Source organism: Chiloscyllium plagiosum, chromosome 20, assembly GCF_004010195.1.
Source record: "Chiloscyllium plagiosum isolate BGI_BamShark_2017 chromosome 20, ASM401019v2, whole genome shotgun sequence".
Lineage (NCBI taxonomy): Eukaryota > Metazoa > Chordata > Chondrichthyes > Orectolobiformes > Hemiscylliidae > Chiloscyllium > Chiloscyllium plagiosum.
This window is the reverse complement of record NC_057729.1, coordinates 53,824,594-53,842,083: the sequence shown is the minus strand read 5'-3', so window position 1 is coordinate 53,842,083 and position 17,490 is coordinate 53,824,594. Positions and strand designations below refer to the sequence as shown.

Genomic DNA, 17,490 nt, shown 5'->3' with positions numbered 1-17,490 from the left:
TGTCCAGGATGACCGTCATTCTGCCTTTGTCTGCTGGTAGTATGATTATGTTCTTATCGTTTCTTAGTGATTTTAGTGCTTCCCTCTCCTTGGTGTTGAGGTTATGTGTTTGTCTTTTCCTTGTTATCAGAGGTACGATACTTTGTCTCACTGTTTGTTGTGTCTCTTCTGTCAGTCCATTGTTCCTGAGTGTGCATTCTAGTGCTGCTAGGAAGTCTGCTGTCTTGGTGTCCCTGTGGTTGTAGTTGAGTCCCTTGGCCAGTATTGTTCTTTCCGTGTCTGTGAGCTGTCTGTGGGGGAGAGGTTTTTAACCCAGGTGTGTGTTGTGGTGTCCTCTTTGTTGTGTGTTAGTTTGGCCATTTTTTTGCAGTGTGTGGTCCTGTTCTGTCCTATGGTGACAGCCCGTTCTATGGTCTGGGTCCATTCCCAATTAGCGGTTTTTGAAATTAACGACTTTTGGTGTGCAATTTCTTGTCTGTATTTGTGAAGTCTGTTGTGTGCGTCTGTAATCATTACCTGGATCATCCTGAATCTGTTCTGTCTGGTTGTGTCTCTGGCTTGTGGATTGTTGACTGGCGGTCTGTATCTGACACATGATGGAAGGATTCAATTCTTTCGGCATTCATGCAGGAACCGGAGTTGTTCGTATGTGGCACTTAGCGTCTCGCGCCCGTAGGTGTTCAAAGTTTGGGTGAAGATTTGTAGCTCGGGTGCTCGTTGTTGTGGTTCTGTTCGCCGAGCTGGAAATGTTTGTTGCAAACGTTTCGTCCCCTGTCTAGGTGACATCCTCAGTGCTTAGGAGCCTCCAAGCGCTTCACAGGAGGCTCCCAAGCATTGAGGATGTCACCTAGACGGGGGAACGAAACGTTTGCAACAAAAATTTCCAGCACGGCGAACAGAACCACAACAACGAGCACCCGAGCTACAAATCTTCACCCAAACTTTGAGTAAATTTTAACTTTATACCTTTGCTAACAAATGTTTGCAAGTGTTGATTAATTGATTTCATAAATAAAAATGCTCATGGGATGTGGATATCACTAACTAGGTTAGCATTTATTACACATTAAACACACTGCTGTGAGAATGAACCTTCATATAGGTCAGATCAGCGACATGGCAGATTTCCTCTGAAGAACATTTGTGAACCAGATGAGTGTTTACACCAATTGATAAATTATATGATCACCATTAGACTAGCTTTTCATTTCAGATTTTTATTGAATTCAAATTTCACCATTTGCCTTTGTGGAATTCAAAGTCATGTTCCCAGAACATTATCCAGGGATTCTGGACTGCTAGGCATTACCACCACAACCCCCACCCTATCCCTGCTTTGCTGCAGTGAGATCAACTTAAGTTTCTTCAGCTTCCAAAGAGGCACCAAATGCAGTGGGGAAACTCAAACTTAAATGATGCCCATAGTTCTCAGTAAGGTCAGTCTTATTTGACCTATAAATGGAGTTAAAAACAGATATATGGATATCTTAAAGGTGCACTTTCAGGCACCTTTACGATATATGTAGATGACTGAATTCACTGCTCCAAAGTTACAAACACTCTCATGAATAGTTTTAACCAGAATTCAAATTGTAAGTCAGAGTGAGGATTTTAAGTACTTTGGACTGGAAATCAGGCAGAACGAACTGAGTGAGTTTTGCATCAGTAATCTTATTGCAAAAATTACTACTAATAGTCAAAACAGGGCTTCACAAAGATGCAGCAGCATCCAAACCTGAAATGGAGGAACTGGGACATCTGATTGGGCAGTTGTATTGGACAGACATCAAACAAGACCAGATGTGAATTTTTAAGCATTACCATTAAGTATAAATATGAAACTCCCAAGGTGTAAGATATCATTTATGAAAACAAAACTGAAAAAAAAAATTAAACATGGAGCATTGTGCTTTGAAATTGCTGTCACTGGGAGATGCCAGGAACATTAAATGTTTTTAGTGATGCTTCTTGTACAAATCTAGGAAAAGTGATTCCTGATGAAGAGCTTATGCCCAAAACATCAACCCTCCTGCTCCTTGGATGCTGCCTAACCCGCTTGCTTTTCTAGCATTAACTTCGACATATTGTACGAATCTGTTGGGTTCTTGAGTACAGAGTGGTTTACAACTACTTGTTGTGGAAAAGAGGTAAATAATGACTTTTAGCCTGGGAAGCTAAAAAGAGTAGCAAAAATACCTCCGTGAAGGTTTTCACTTGAGGGACTTTTCTTTCTGAAAATAGTGGAAAACGTTCTAATAAAAACAAATCGAGTGTTGCATTGACAATTAGTCATGATGGGATAATGTACACTCAATGAGATATGTGAATGACAAAGATGGGACAGATATTGCAATTTTAAAATAGATGGAGGAGAATGGAAAGATCTTCAAATAGAAAAGAGTGAACAGCAGCAGTTAACTCTTTGTTAAACCAAGAAATCAGCAAGTTTTAAAACTGTTGGACATACAAAAATGAGTCACGTGGAACTTTAATGTACAAAGAAAATGGGAATATAAACTAGCGATTTAAAAAAATAATCACAGCTCTAACTCTTTGTCTAAAGAAGAATCAATCTGTGATGTAGTGGAATGAGGGAACAGGTGATGGATATATTAAGTTAATTAGGGTTGAATTGGGTATATGAATATGGGGAGCGAGTACACAGTAGTATGTTAAGAGAAAGGAAATCTCAATTTGTGGATTTGAATTCTATATGGAGAGAGGTCTTTGCTGGCATGTAACATACCGGGGTGCAGTCATTTAGCAACAACATTTTTCCCCACTTCCATAATTATTTCTAATGCACTGACCTGTTCACCTCTAAGTTCTACTCCATAGTTTGTACACCATTTTAGAAGTACATATATTCACAAACTTTGGACACTACAATAACATTCAGAACAAATCTGAAGTGAAAACTCTCTGCTTTACACACAATACAAAAATTGACAAATAATACGTTATCATGAATACTTATCATAAGTTTGACTAATTTGCAGAGTGTGAACAGAAATTTGCAAGTGACCATAGCATTACATTTAACTTAATATAGTACTCTATATTAAATATTTCTTATTTTAATTGCTTTCCCATCAATGTGTGAATAAATTGCACCTAACAATTCAGTAGATGATTTGAAGCCGAAAATTTCAATCCTGAACCAAGGACAGCAGAAAGCTGGATACAGTTTTACTTTAAGCAAGATACTTTAGCTATTCTCAATCTACACCAAATGATGCTTCAGCTAAAACCAAAGATTGTTTCTGTTTGTTGGGCTTCAGTTCTGGAAAGAGGAGGAGGTTCTCTTCCCTATTCCAATTCTCGTGAGGTGGGGTGTAACTAAGTGAAGAACATGGTTATACGAATAATTAGTGAAAGGGACATTAAAAAAAATTCAAAATAGATTTCAAAATTTCCTTTGGGAAATTATGTAGATATTAAGTGGAAGCTAGACATAGTAGCATAGTAAAAACATTACGCACATGCCAATACATTTTGCAGTGAAACATTCTGAAGCATTCTTGAATAGACCACAAAGTTACTAGCTGCAGCTTTTGTCATAAAAGACAATTACATGAATAAGTGATGAAAGCCAAGATAACTAATTGAGACATTATATAAGCTACCTCTGCCACTCTCCTACTTCTAGTCCACTTAACTAATAGTCCTTTAATGATCCTCTTTGCCCTGAACTTGCACCTTTTTTACCCTCTTTTCTTGACTAGTTCCCCTCACTCTGAACTCAATCAGTTCCTGAGATTCACCTCCAGTTCCTTTATATTCTATCCTGACTAAATTGATTGCCTAAATTCCCCTCCTGACCATCATGCTCAACAACACTAAACATTTCTGTACCGTTAAAAGATAAAATCTTTGAACTGCTGCCCTATTTAATTCAACATTCCACCTTGTGATGAAGGATGAGTGTTGTTTGTATAGGTGCTTAAAATTGCATTTTTGAATTAACATCAGTTTTCTTGGATTTCTGAAGAGTGTTTTGATGACTTAAGTATTTCTGTAGGCGGGGCGATTTTCTTAAAACAACCAGAAAGAGAAGTAGCCTCCAGAACAAATGGACTTCAATTTGCATTAGAAGTAAACAATTGTGCATTCAGTTAAAAACTTCTGCATTTGATTTTTAAAGCTTAGGGGAAACACTAATAGCTTGGACAAGTGAGAGGTCAAGTGTGATGCAGTCCTGCAGAAGACTTAGAAGAAAAATGGATGTAGAATACAGTGCTCATGAGAGAGAAGATACTAAAAAGAAACTATCACAACATAAGGAGTTTAGTAATAATGTCAGATCAGCTCTGCCACAATACTGGAAAAATGGTTCTGATCAAAGCAGTCAATGAATTGCAACAGGATTGTGATAAGGTAAAAACCTTCTCACGACTGCAGCCTTTCACAGTTGGTCACACATTCTGTTTCTACACTTGTGCTTTAGTCCAACTAGGTGCGACTGCCCCTCAAGGACCAATCGCTGGTTCTTGTTGTATTTCTCACCTGCATAGTATCCTTGCCAAGATCACCTGAAGGCACAGCAATCATTTTCTTTTATTCTGACACCCAATCTACCTCACCAACATTCCTCTCGCCCCGTTACTGCTAAGTTATCAGACTACTTATCCAAAATCTGAGCAGAAATTTTCTCCAATTAATCAATGGAAAACAATGTTTTCAAAACAATTTAGATTGGGTCTATAACTGCTTATTCCACCCCTCTTTAACAACTTAGACTTTCGCAATCTTGGTGTCAAATTTGATCCCGAGATGAGCAATGTCATATTCTGACCATCTCTAAAGAATTTTTCTAGCATCCCACCTCGACAGCATCCTTAACATCAGTATCTAAGTTCAACTGCTGTTGAAATCTTCACTATTAAACTGGACGCTGTCTGGTCTGTTCATGACTCAAGCCCATGCAATACTTTCTCTTCACAGATTCTGCCAGACTGTTGAACTTTTCCAGCAATTTCTGGTTTTGTTTCTGATTTACAGCATCTGTAGTTCTTTTAGTTTTTATCAAGTTTTCTTTCAATCTGCTCCCCATCCTTTTGTCCATTAAAGACTCCAGTCATTGGTCAATTGTCACAATTTAGGAGACTAAACTTAACTGCCAGTATCTGACAGCACCTGCAGTAAAGACCTTGTCAACCTATTCAACAGCAACAAACTCACCCCAACATAAATCTTATTCCCAAAATAAGTGTAATTAAATGAAACAAGTTTGCTGTGTTTAACACTGCTAAAGCATTGTAACACTAAAGTCATTAAATGAATCATTTAACATACTTCAAATTTGAACACACCAATCACAGCTCTTCATTCCTTCTACATGTATTACAGTTGCCAAGAGTAGAGTAGATAGGGAGAAACCTTCCCCTCAAAGTCAATAACCAGGAGCACAGTTTAAAGATATATAGCAAAAGGTTTCGAGGGGATTTGAGGGAAAGAGTAACTTCACTGACGGTAGCGAGCACCTGGAACCTGCCTAAAGAAGTGGGAGAGGAAGAAACCCTTAAGACATACAAGAACTATTTAGATAAACTGCAATGGCATGCAAGGCTAAGTGCTAATAAGCTAAATACAATTGGAATAGCTAGATGCTTGATAATTGACCTGGTTATTGAAAGACCACTTTCCATACTGTGAGAAAGTAACGTTGTCAGTTCTGATGAAAAAGTTCTGACCTGAAACGTCGACTCCCTTCCTCCTCTGATGCTGCTTGACCTGCTGTGCTTTTTTCACCTCCACTCTTTATCCACTCTGGATTAACAGTTCAACAATAATACCATTAGGCCATCACCTCCCCAATACTACAAGGCTTCCAAGGATTACTGGCAACAAACTATTGCTCAATGAACATCTTTTAAACTACCAGCAAATGCTCTAGCTCCAGCTCCTTGCTCGGCCCAGACCAGCTATATTATTGCCTCCATCCTGTCTACCCTTCTCTCCCACCACTCGACATATTCAAAACCAACTTCTCAATCTTCTGCTCAGGTTTACTCAAGCCACAAGAAGTCCAAGTGTGACTAATGTAAATAAAAGGCATTTCCTGTGCACATGCCCTTCCACTTTAGGGTAAAGATGGAACCAAAATTGGGAAAATGGTGAGAATGAAAGGGAGCAAAAGCTCACTGCATAATGTCTCTCTATCGCTGTGTGCAATAGGATACACTGTTGGTATGCAAGTGACTAGCTTTTCCTTCTCTTCTACCCTTATTTTCTAATGCACTGAACTATTTAATGCCAAGTTTTTTTTTGAAACCCTTCACGTAAACAATTTTCCAGGAACCCACACCCAACAGACTAATCCAAAAGTAAACAAAAAAGTTACTTCTCTCAAAACATTAACACACATCACTATAGAAATACAAATCCAAAGCTATACATGGCTTTATCCATGTTAGAACCAAAGTTCCCCAACAGTAACAATAACAAATTAAGAACCTTCAATAAATTTTCAAGTTGAACAGATACAGCACAGCCATCAACCTTCAAAAGATAGTTTTTAAACTGTTCCTTGAATGATTATCCAATTAAATTTACAAATTACAATGGTAGCTCAGCAGAATGGGTGCACAGAGGAAATAAATGATACAGGTAAATAAGAACATAAAGAAACTGGCAACAATCATAGAGTCATCAAGATGTACAGCATGTAAACAGGTCCTTCAATCCAACTCATCTACCCCGACCAGATATCCTAAATTAATCCAGTCCCATTTGCCAGCATTTGGCCAATATCTCTCGAAACCCTTCCTATTCATGTACCCATTCACATGCACTTGAAATGTTGCGTTTGTACCCACCTCCACAACTACTTCTGCAGCTCATTCCATACATACACTACCCTCTGCATAAAAAGTTCCCCTTAGATTAGTTTCATATCTTTCACCTCTCATCTTAAACCTATACCCTTCAGTTTTGGACTCCCATACCCTAGGGAAAAAGGGCCTTGGCTATTCACCCTATGCCACTCCATGATTTTATAAACCTCGGACGTCACCCCGCAGCTCGGATGCTCCAGAGAAAACAGTTCCAGCCTGTTCAGCCTCTCCTAACAAAATCAAACCCTCCAACCTCAGCCTTGAAAGGGTTCAGAAAAAATTTACAAGTTTTTCACAACATCTTTCCTAAAGTAGGAAGACCAGAACTGAATGCAGTATTCTAAAAGTGGGTTCACCAATGTCCTGTGCTCCTGCAACTTGACATTCCAATTCCTATACTCAAAGCACCGACCAATAGACAGCATATCAAATGCCTTCTTCACTTCCGAGTCTACTTGCAACTCCACCTTCAAGGAATTATGAACCTGCCCCAAACGTCACTTTGTTTGGCAACACTCAAGACCTTTTCATTAAGTGTACAAGTCCTGCCCTGATTTGCCTTCCAAAATGCAGCACCTCATTTAAAATTAAACTCCACCTACCACTCCTCAGTCCATTGGCCCATCTGATCAAAGTCCTGTTGTACATCTAGATAACCTCCTTTGCTGTCCACTACATCACCAATCCAGGTGTCATCAGCAAACTGACTAACCGCACCTCCTATATTCTTATCCAAATCATTTATATAAAATAAATCACAAAAAGCAGTGGACCCAGCACCAATCTACGCTGCATATCCCTGTCACAGGCCTCCAGTCTATAAAGCATCCCTCCACCACCCATTGTCTCCTACCTTTGAGCCAATTTTCTTTCCAAATGGCTAGTTCTTCCTGGATTCCATGTGATCTAACCTTGCTAACCAGTCTACCTTGCAGAACCTTGTCAAACACCTTGCTGACGTCCATATTTGTTGCTAACATGCATTGTTCTACCTTCATTAATCATCTTGGCCACTTTTCAAAAACAAGTTAGTGAGAAACAATTTCCCATGCACTAATTCTTGTTGACTATCCCTCATCAGGCCTTGCCTTTCCAAATCCATGCAAATCCTGTTGCTCAAAATCCCCCCCAACTTAGCCATCACTAACATCAGACTCACCGGTCTATAGTTCCCTGGCTTATCCTTACCATTTTTCTTAAATATAGGCACCAAAGTAGCCAGCCTCCAATCTTCTGGCACCTCACCCATGGCTATTGATATAAATATCTCAGCAAGGAGCCCAGTATTCACTTCCCTAGCTTCTCACAAAGTTCAGAATAACACCTGATTAGCACCCAGGGTTTTATCCACCTTGTTGTTTTATAACATCAAGCACATCCTCCTCTGTAATGTGGAAACTTCTGTGACATCACTATTTATTTCCCCATATTACCAAGCTTCCATGTCCTTCACAACAAAAATTGATATGAAAAACATGTTTAGTATCTTACTGATCTCCTGCCGTTCCACACAGACAGCCTTGTTGATCTTTCAGGGGCCATATTCTCTCCCTTGTTAGTCTTTTGTCTTTAATGTATTTGTAGAATCGCTATGTACTCCCTTAACCTACCAACTTTACCCTTCACAGTAACAGGAACATTCTGTCTCAGGACTCTACTTCATTTTTTAAAAGCCATCCTCCACCCCACCTTTCTAGCCATCACTTGACCTGTAAATAGCTCCCCCCCCCAATCAATTTTGAAAGTTCTTGCCTAATACTGTCAAAATTGGCCTTCCTCCAATATAAAAAACTTAAACTTTTAGTTTTGGTCTATCCTTTTCTATCACTATTCTAGAACTAATTGAATTACGATCACTGGCCCCAAAATCTTCCCTCACTGACCCCTCAGTCAGAGTCACAGAGATGTACAGCATGGAAACAGACCCTTCGGTCCAACCCATCCATGCCAGCCAGTTATCCCAACCCAATCTAGTCCCACCTGCCAGCACCCTGCGCATATCCCTCCAAACCCTTCCTATTCATATACATATCCAAATGCCTCTTAAATGTTGCAATTGTACCAGCCTCCATTACTTCCTCTGGCAGCTCATTCCATACACACACCACCCTCTGAGAAAGAGTTGCCCCATAGGTCTCTTTTTATATATCTTTTCCCCTCTCACCCTAAACCTATGCCCTCTAGTTCTGGACTCCCCCCACCCCAGGAAAAAGACTTTGTCTATGCCCCTCAATTTTGTCCATGCCCCTCAATTTTGTAAACTTCTATAAGGTCACCCCTCAGCCTCCAACGCTCCAGGGAAAACAGCCCCAGCCTGGTCAGCCTCTCCCTATAGCTCAAATCCTCCAACCCTGGCAACATCCTTGTAAATCTTTTCTGAACCCTTTCAAGTTTCACAACATCCTTCTGATAGGAAGGAGACGAGATTTGCACGTAATATTCCAGAAGTGGCCTAATCAACTTCCTGTACAGCCGCAACATGACCTCCCAACTCCTGTACTCAGTACTCTGATCAATAAAGGAAAGCATACCAAGTGTCTTCTTCACTATCCTACCTACCTGCGACTCCACTTTCAAAGAGCTATGAACCTGCACTCCAAGGTCTCTTTGTTCAGCAACACTCCCTCGGACCTTACCATTAAGTGCACAAGTCCTGCTAAGATTTGCTTTCCCAAAATGCAGCACCTCACATTTATCTAAATTAAACTCCATCTGCCACTTCTCAGCCCATTGGCCCATCTGATCAAGATCCCGTTGTAATCAGAGGTAACCCTCTTCGCTGTCCACTACACCTCCAATTTTGGTGTCATCTACAAACTTACTAACTGTACCTCTTATGCGCGCATCCAAATCATTTATGTAAATGACAAAAAGTGGAGGACCCAGCACCGATCCTTGTGGCACTCCACTGATCACAGACCTCCAGTCTGAAAAGCAACCCTCCACCACCACCTTCTACCTTTGAGCCAGTTCTGTATCCAAATGGCTAGTTCCCTCTTTATTCCATGAGATCTAACCTTGCTAATCAGTGTCCTATGGGCAACCTTGTCAAAAGCCTTACTGAAGCCCATATAGATCACATCTACCACTCTGCCCTCATCAATGCTCTTTGTTACTTCTTCAAAAAAAAAACTCAATCAAGTTTGAGAGACATGATTTCACAGGCACAAAGCCATGCTGACTATCCCTAATCAGTCCCTGCCTTTCCAAATACATGTATATGCTGTCGCTCAGGATTTCCTGCAACAACTTGCCCACCACTGACGTCAGGCTCACTGGTCTATAGTTCCCTGGCTTGCCCTTACTTCCTTTAAGAGTGGCACCACATGTAGCCAACCTCCAGTCTTCCAGAACCTCACCTGTGACTATCAATGATACAAATATCTCAGCAAGGGGAACAGCAATCACTTCCCTAGCTTCCCACAGAGTTCTAGGGTACACCTGATCAGGTCCTGGGGAATTTTCCACCTTTATCCATTTCAAACATCCAGCACTTCCTCCTCTGTAACATGGACATCTTGCAAGGTGTCACCATCTATTTCCCTACATTCGATATCTTCCATATCCTTTTCCACAGTAAATACTAATACAAAATACTTGTTTAGTATCTTCCCAATTTTCTGCAGCTCCACACAAAGGCCGCCTTGCTGATCTTTGAGGGCCCCTATTCTCTCCCTAGTTGTCCTTAACATATTTGTAAAAACCCTTTGGATTCTCCTTAATTCTATTTGCCAAAGCTATATCATGTCCCCTTTTTGCCCTCTTGATTTCCCTCTGAGTATAAAGGAAGTAGGAGTATACTTAAGGATTCACTTGATCTATCCTGTTTATACCTTACATATACTTCCTTCTTTTTCTTAACCAAACCCTCAATTTCTTTAGTCATCCAGCATTCCCTATACCTAGCAGCCTTTCCTTTCACCCTAACAGGAATATACTTTCTCTGGATTCTTGTTCTCACATTTCTGAAGACTTCCCATTTTACCCTTTACCTGCAAACATCTGCCTCCAATCAGGTTTTGAAAGTTATTGCCTAATACCGTCAAAATTGGCCTTTCTCCAATTTAGAACTTCAACTTTTTAGATCTGGTCTATCCTTTTCCATTACTATTTTAAATCTCAGAATTATGGTCACTGACTCCAAAGTGCTCTCCTACTGACACCTCAGTCACCTCCCTTGCCTTATTTCCCAAGAGTAGGTCAAGTTTTGCACCTTCTCTAGTAGGTACATCCACAAACTGAATCAGAAAATTGTCTTGTACACACAAATTCCTCTACATCTAAGCTTTTAACACTATGGCAGTCCCAGTCTATGTTGGGGAAGTTAAAATCCCCTACCATAACCACCGTATTATTCTTACAGATAGCCGAGATCTCCTTACAAGTGTGTTTCTCAGTTTCCCTCTGATTAATACAATCCCAATAAGATTATCATCCCTTTCTTATTTCTCAGTTTCAACCAAATAGCTTCCCTGGATGTATTTCCAGGAATATCCTCCCTCAGCACAGCTGTATTGCTATCCCTTATCAAATACACCACTCCCTCTCCTCTCGTCTCCCTTTCTATCCTGGAACATTAAGCTGCTAGTCCTGCCCATCCCTGAGCCATGTTTCTGTAATTGCGATGATATTCCAGTCCCACATTCTAACCATGCCCTGAGTTCAGCTGCCTTCCCTATTAGACCCCTTGCATTGAAGTAAATGCAGTTTAATTTATTAGTCCTACCTTGTCCCTGCCTGCCCTGTTTGACTCACTTCTGTTCTCAACTGTACCCATCTCAAAATTATCTCTTTCCTCACTATCTCCCTGGGTCCCAATGCCCACCCTACAAGTTTAAATCCTCCCGAACAGCTCTAGCAAATCTCCCTGCCAGTATATTAGTCCCCTTCCAATTTAGGTGCAAACTGTCCTTCTTGTACAGGTCACTTCTACCCCAAGAGAGATTCCAATAGTCCAAAAATGTGAATCCTTCTCCCATACACCAGCTCCTCAGCCATGCGTTCATCTGCTCTATCCTCTTATTCCTGCCCTCTCTAGCTCATAGCACCGGGAGTAATCCAGATATTACTACTCGAGGACCTCCTTTTTAAATTCCTGCCTAACTCTCTGTAATCTCCCTTTTCTATTCTTCCTATATTATTTATATTCTGAAATATTAAGCTGCCAGTCCTGTCGATCCTTGGACCGTGTTAAGTTGATGAAATTGGGCGTACCTACAAGTGGAACTTACCGTGCGATAGGATATGCACTGTGGAGCTCTAGAGACCAATTCCGTACAAATCCTGGAAATGATACAGCTGGTGAGGCCTCTAGAAGAGGGGTGTCTGTTATTTAAGAAGTGACTGGAAGAGACAGGGAACAGTGATGGGGAATATTTTGGAGTGTATGGAGTTTAAAGCAGATTCAGTTTGAGGAATAGAACTCTAAGCTACAGTTTAGTGTAAAGTGGGGAGACAGTGACATAGTAATATCATCATTGGATTAGTTAGCAATCCAGAAGTCAGGCTAATGCTCTGACACATGCTCAGATCCCACTGAGCAATTTAAATTCAATTAACATCATGTCAGTGAGTGACCATTAAGGTGGTCATTGTCATAAAATCCCATCTGGTTCACTAATGCCTTTTGGGGAAAAGGGAATCAATCATCCTTACCTGGTCTACTATCAGAAAGTCAACTACTTCCACTGGTCTAACAATGCACACTTCTACCCTTACTTTAGTCTATCTACTGAAACCTTTATCCACATTGTGTCATCTCCAAGCTTTATTACTTCAGTATTCAGCCAGTCTACCATTGTACAGTAAATTTCACCTCATCCATCTATATCCTATTCTGTCTGCAACTGGCGTCACCCCATTTCATTTCAATTCCGAAAGAGTCTTAATTTTCAATCCTCATTCTAAATTTTCAACCCTCCAAGGCAGTTACCCTTCCAATGTCTGGCCTCATTAAAGTTGAAACTTTATTGCTGGAACAGCACAGCAGGTCAGGCAGCATCCAGGGTACAGGAGATTCGACGTTTCGGGCACAGGCCCTTCTTCATTCCTGAAGAAGGGCCTGTGCCCGAAACGTCGAATCTCCTGTACCCTGGATGCTGCCTGACCTGCTGTGCTGTTCCAGCAATAAAGTTTCAACTTTGATCTGAGAACCTCACTTTCTCCTGGCCTCATTAAAGTCTGCAATCCCATTCACCCTTAACTGTCCATTTTCTCAATTCTGGCTCCCAGTTCCAACAGTTCCCAACCAATCTGAACCATACCTTCCGCTACTTCTGCTGTATGTTTAAATGCTTTTCCTAAATTACTCCACTTCCCTTTCCTCCTTTTGCGACCCTCCTTGAAACTCAACTGACCAATCTTCAGTTCAGCTACAAATGTCTCTTTTATCTGTCATATCTTTGTAAAGTCTTAGGAGCAGTAGAACAGAAGGATTTATACAGTGGGACCCCTCACTCACAAATGCCCACATTTACAAATGAAATCCCATAGAACTATTAAATTTTAAGAATCTGAAATAAGGATCTTCTGTATTGTGTTTTGACTTGCCACAAATCAAGTTAAGAGGAGTACTCAGGAATGGAGTTCATAACCTAGAGTGTCTGTATATAGACAAAAAGTCTTACAAATCTAATGTTATCTTTACTGCACCTTTGTTTTGCAATAGTATTACATATTGACCAGATTTCAAATTCTCAGCTACTGCTTTCTCATCTCCATCCAGAGAGCAAAGCACATAACTTGGATTTATCTTTTTGCAGTTTAAAGATGTGCTGCGCTGTTTAAGGTACCATTTTTCAGGTGAGACTTTAAACCAAACTTTGTCTTGCAGAGAAAATGGTTTTCTGGTGTCATAGAATCTCTACAGTGTGGAAGCAGGCCATATATCTGTAACCCTGCATTTCCCATGGCTAACCCACCTAGCCTGGATGTCCACATCCATGGACACTATGGGCAAATTCAACATGGCCAATCCAGCTAACCTGCACATCTTTGGACTGTTGCAGGAAACCTGAACACCTGGAAGAAACCCAGGCAGACAAGTGGAGGGTGTGTAAACTCCACACAGACAGGTTCCAGAGGGTGGAAGTGAACCTGGGACCTGGTGCTGAGAGGCAACAGTACTAACCACTAAGCCGCCGTCCTGCCGACATGAGGTTAATTTTGTGTAATGCACTTTTTATGTTCTTAGAATGTCCCAAAATGAAATTCACAGGCTGCACACCACTCTGCTACTTCACAAGCAAAGTACCTTGACAAAGATTTATACCCCCCAAAAAAAATTAACATTTATTGGTCATTTATCCATAAAACAATTAGTTAAACCGACTGTCCTAACGCCTACATCAGAACTTCTAAAATATCTAAGTTGATTAAGCAGAAGATACATGTGGATTACATAACCTGCAACTAGATTTATTTTACAAATGTATGTATAATCAATGGAAAAACTGTCAAGAAACAGCTTATTGGAATGAGTCTGGCCCCACAATCATCTACCGGAGGCAAGAATGCTGTCAATTATGTTGAAGTAGGAAAATACACCGGGCCAAAAATATTTCCATAAACTAGTCATTCGTCCTAATTGGGAACACTTTGGGTTTAAATCAATAGTACACAACATGCCCAGTTATTAATGTTAACCATTAACAAAACTTGATTGTTAACACCATTTGAAAGTACAGTAGGCAAATGGATCTTTTTGAAGGTAGTGTACTACTAAGATACACATGCCTAAAAAGGACAAAAGTTCAATCACCCTATTTTTTGATACATTAGTAAGCATTCAGCCTGCTGTGACATCCTCAGGATACTGAAACAAAAAAAACTTATATCCCACCCTTAATTGCTATCTGGTACTCCTGTAACAAAATGCAAGTAACATACTGACTATATTACTGTATGAGTAGACCAGAACTCTAGACTAAAAATCCAGTCAAGAGTTCAAATGCCAAAACAATAGTTAGAGAATTCAGTGATATAAATAAATCAGGATTTTTAAAAAAGTTCACAGCAACACTAAGTGTGAAACTTGAGGTTTTCTTATAGATTAAGAAAGTTGGATTGATCAATGTTGGAAATCTGCTGTCCTTGTGCCCAGCCTAACCCACAGCAATATGGTTAACTCAGTCGCTATAACAGAAAGAAGCTCACTATCTCTCACTACAAATGCTACCCTGTGGCACCCACGCGAATGAATTAAAATAGAATACAACGTCTACCCTCTTTCCTCTTCAGCAGCAAGGAAGAGACTTTGAGACCAACGCGGATGTGGTGCCCCCCGACAATCAGACAACCTGACAAACATTTATTTTTCAACAAAAGCAACGGTGCGGATCTATGCTGCAAAAGGATTATACACTAGACAATTACGATTGCGACTGACAACGAAAGTAACAACAAAATAAGGGTTAGGATGGACAACCGAGACAAAACTAAGTCCTGGCGATGACACTGCACTTTCAGACACGACAACAACAACGAGCCTGATTCTATGACCAGCGATGAGTCAGGTCAAGAGGGGAATATAAAAGAAATAATTATTCATTCGGATCTAAATGAGCATGCAAAGACGCTTTTGATTAATGAAAACAAACCAAAAGCGAGGCTTTTTTTTCCCCTTGTAGTATTTTACCTTTCGTCTGTTCTGATCAAGCAGGTGGTGGAGGGTGAGTGTAGACAGTGAGGGACTGGCCTGAATCAGCAGCGGGGATCCAGAGGGCTGGGCCGCGGGATGACGACGGGCTCGTTTGGTTTTTTTCCCCCCCCTCCCTCACTCACTCACTCACTCACTCTGTCGCTAAGGGCGGGAACAGAGTGAAGAACAGGCCGGAGCCTGCGGCCTAGGCCCCGCGCCGTTCCTTCCCCAACCCGCGCACAAACAGGAAAACACGCACCGCTGTTGCTTTCGAAAGGCCGGACGACGAATCGGAAGAGATGAAAGAAATGACAGCTACCGCCCCGGATTCAAGGAGTTAATGGTCGGGAGGGCTTTTCTTTCTTCCCTTCTCCCTCCCACCCTTTCTCGCGTGCGCTTCGCCCAACGCCTCTTGTTTACATTTAAATGGCCAGCGAGCGCAAGCGCGCACGGACGGACGGGCGCGCCCACGCCTCTACCAACAGCGCGCCGCCAGCCCGCGCGCGCAGGCGCAGCCGCGACTGCCCACTCACCCTCTCGCGGTGCGCAATGAAAGCGCGTGACACCGGCCCTCTGACGTCAGTCGCATTGACGCATTCCCCTGACCCCGCCTACTCAACCGCCTCGAGTTGGTTTGAAATTCCCGCCCAAACCACTGCTGTTGTCCTTCGGTAAAGAAACGGCGAGGTGGAGGTTATTCAGGAGTGTTGCATAAAACTTGTGTGGAACCTTAGAATCGTCTAGTACGTGAGTAGGCCCATGTCGTCTGTTTGCCCAAAACATCCATACCATGCAGGCAGTCCCCGGGCTCTGAAGCGTTTCCCTTGTGGAGTTCCCGACCTCACCATCAAGCCAGCAGATAAAGGGTGTGCAGTGGTAGTCTGGTGCACTGACCTCTACACCGCTGAAGCCAAACGGCAACTCGAAGACACCTCCTCCGACCGCCCCCTCGACCATGACCCCGCTCCCCCATCACCAAACCATCATCTCCCAGACCATACAGAACCTCATCACCTCAGGAGATCTCCCACCCACAGCTTCCAACCTCATAGTCCGGGAACCCCGCACTGCCCGGTTCTACCTCCTTCCCAAGATCACAAGCCTGACCATCGTGGCTGACCCAGTATCTCAGCATGCTCCTGCCCCACTGAACTCATCTCTACCTACCTCGACACTGTCCTATCCCCCCTAGTCCAGGAACTCCCCACATACGTTCAAGACACCACCTTCGGCCTCCAACTCCTCCAAGATTTCCTTTTCCCTGGCCCCCAACACCTCATCTTCACCATGGATATCCAATCCCTCTACACCAGCATCCGCCATGACCAGGGCCTCCAAGCCCTCCGTTTGTTCCTCTCCCGACGTCCCCAATAGTACCTTTCCACCAACACTCATTCATTTGGCCAAACTGGTCCTCACCCTTAACAATTTCTCCTTCGAATCCTCCCACTTCCTCCAGACCAAAGGGGTAGCCATGGGCACACGTATGGGCCCCAGCTATGCCTGTCTCTTTGTTGGCTACGTAGAGCAGTTGATCTTCCGTAGTTACACCTGCACGTCTCCCCACCTTTTCCTCCGCTACATTGATGACAGCATCGGTTCCACCTCATGCTCCCGCGAGGAGGTAGAGCAATTCATCAACTTCACCAACATATTCCACCCTAACCTTAAATTTACCTGGACCATCTCTGACACCTCCCTCCCCTTCTTGGACCTCTCCATCTCCATTAATGACGACTGACTTGACACCGACATTTTTTTACAAACCCACTGACTCCCACAGCTACCTGGATTACACCTCTCCCCACCCTACCTCTTGCAAAAATGCCATCCCGTATTCCCAATTCCTCCGCCTCCGCCGTATCTACTCCCAGGAGGAGCGGTTCCACCATAGAACACACCAGATGGCCTCCTTCTCTAGAGACCGCAATTTCCCTTCCCACATGGTTAAAGATGCCCTCCAACGCATCTCATCCACATCCCGCAATTCCGCCCTCAGACTCAACCCCTCCAACC

General features: G+C 42.2%; 1 protein-coding gene across 2 annotated transcripts in view; it reads right to left on the bottom strand.

Moving 5' to 3' along the window:
* oser1 (oxidative stress responsive serine-rich 1) overlaps positions 1–15,951 on the bottom strand; it is a 53,794-nt gene extending 37,843 nt beyond the window's left edge. Inside the window, exon 1 of one of the 2 annotated variants that reach the window (XM_043710856.1) lies at positions 15,734–15,951. The gene's annotated coding sequence lies outside the window, so the exon portion shown is untranslated. The other variant, XM_043710857.1, reaches the window with a different exon arrangement.
* Positions 15,952–17,490: the final 1,539 nt, after the last annotated feature.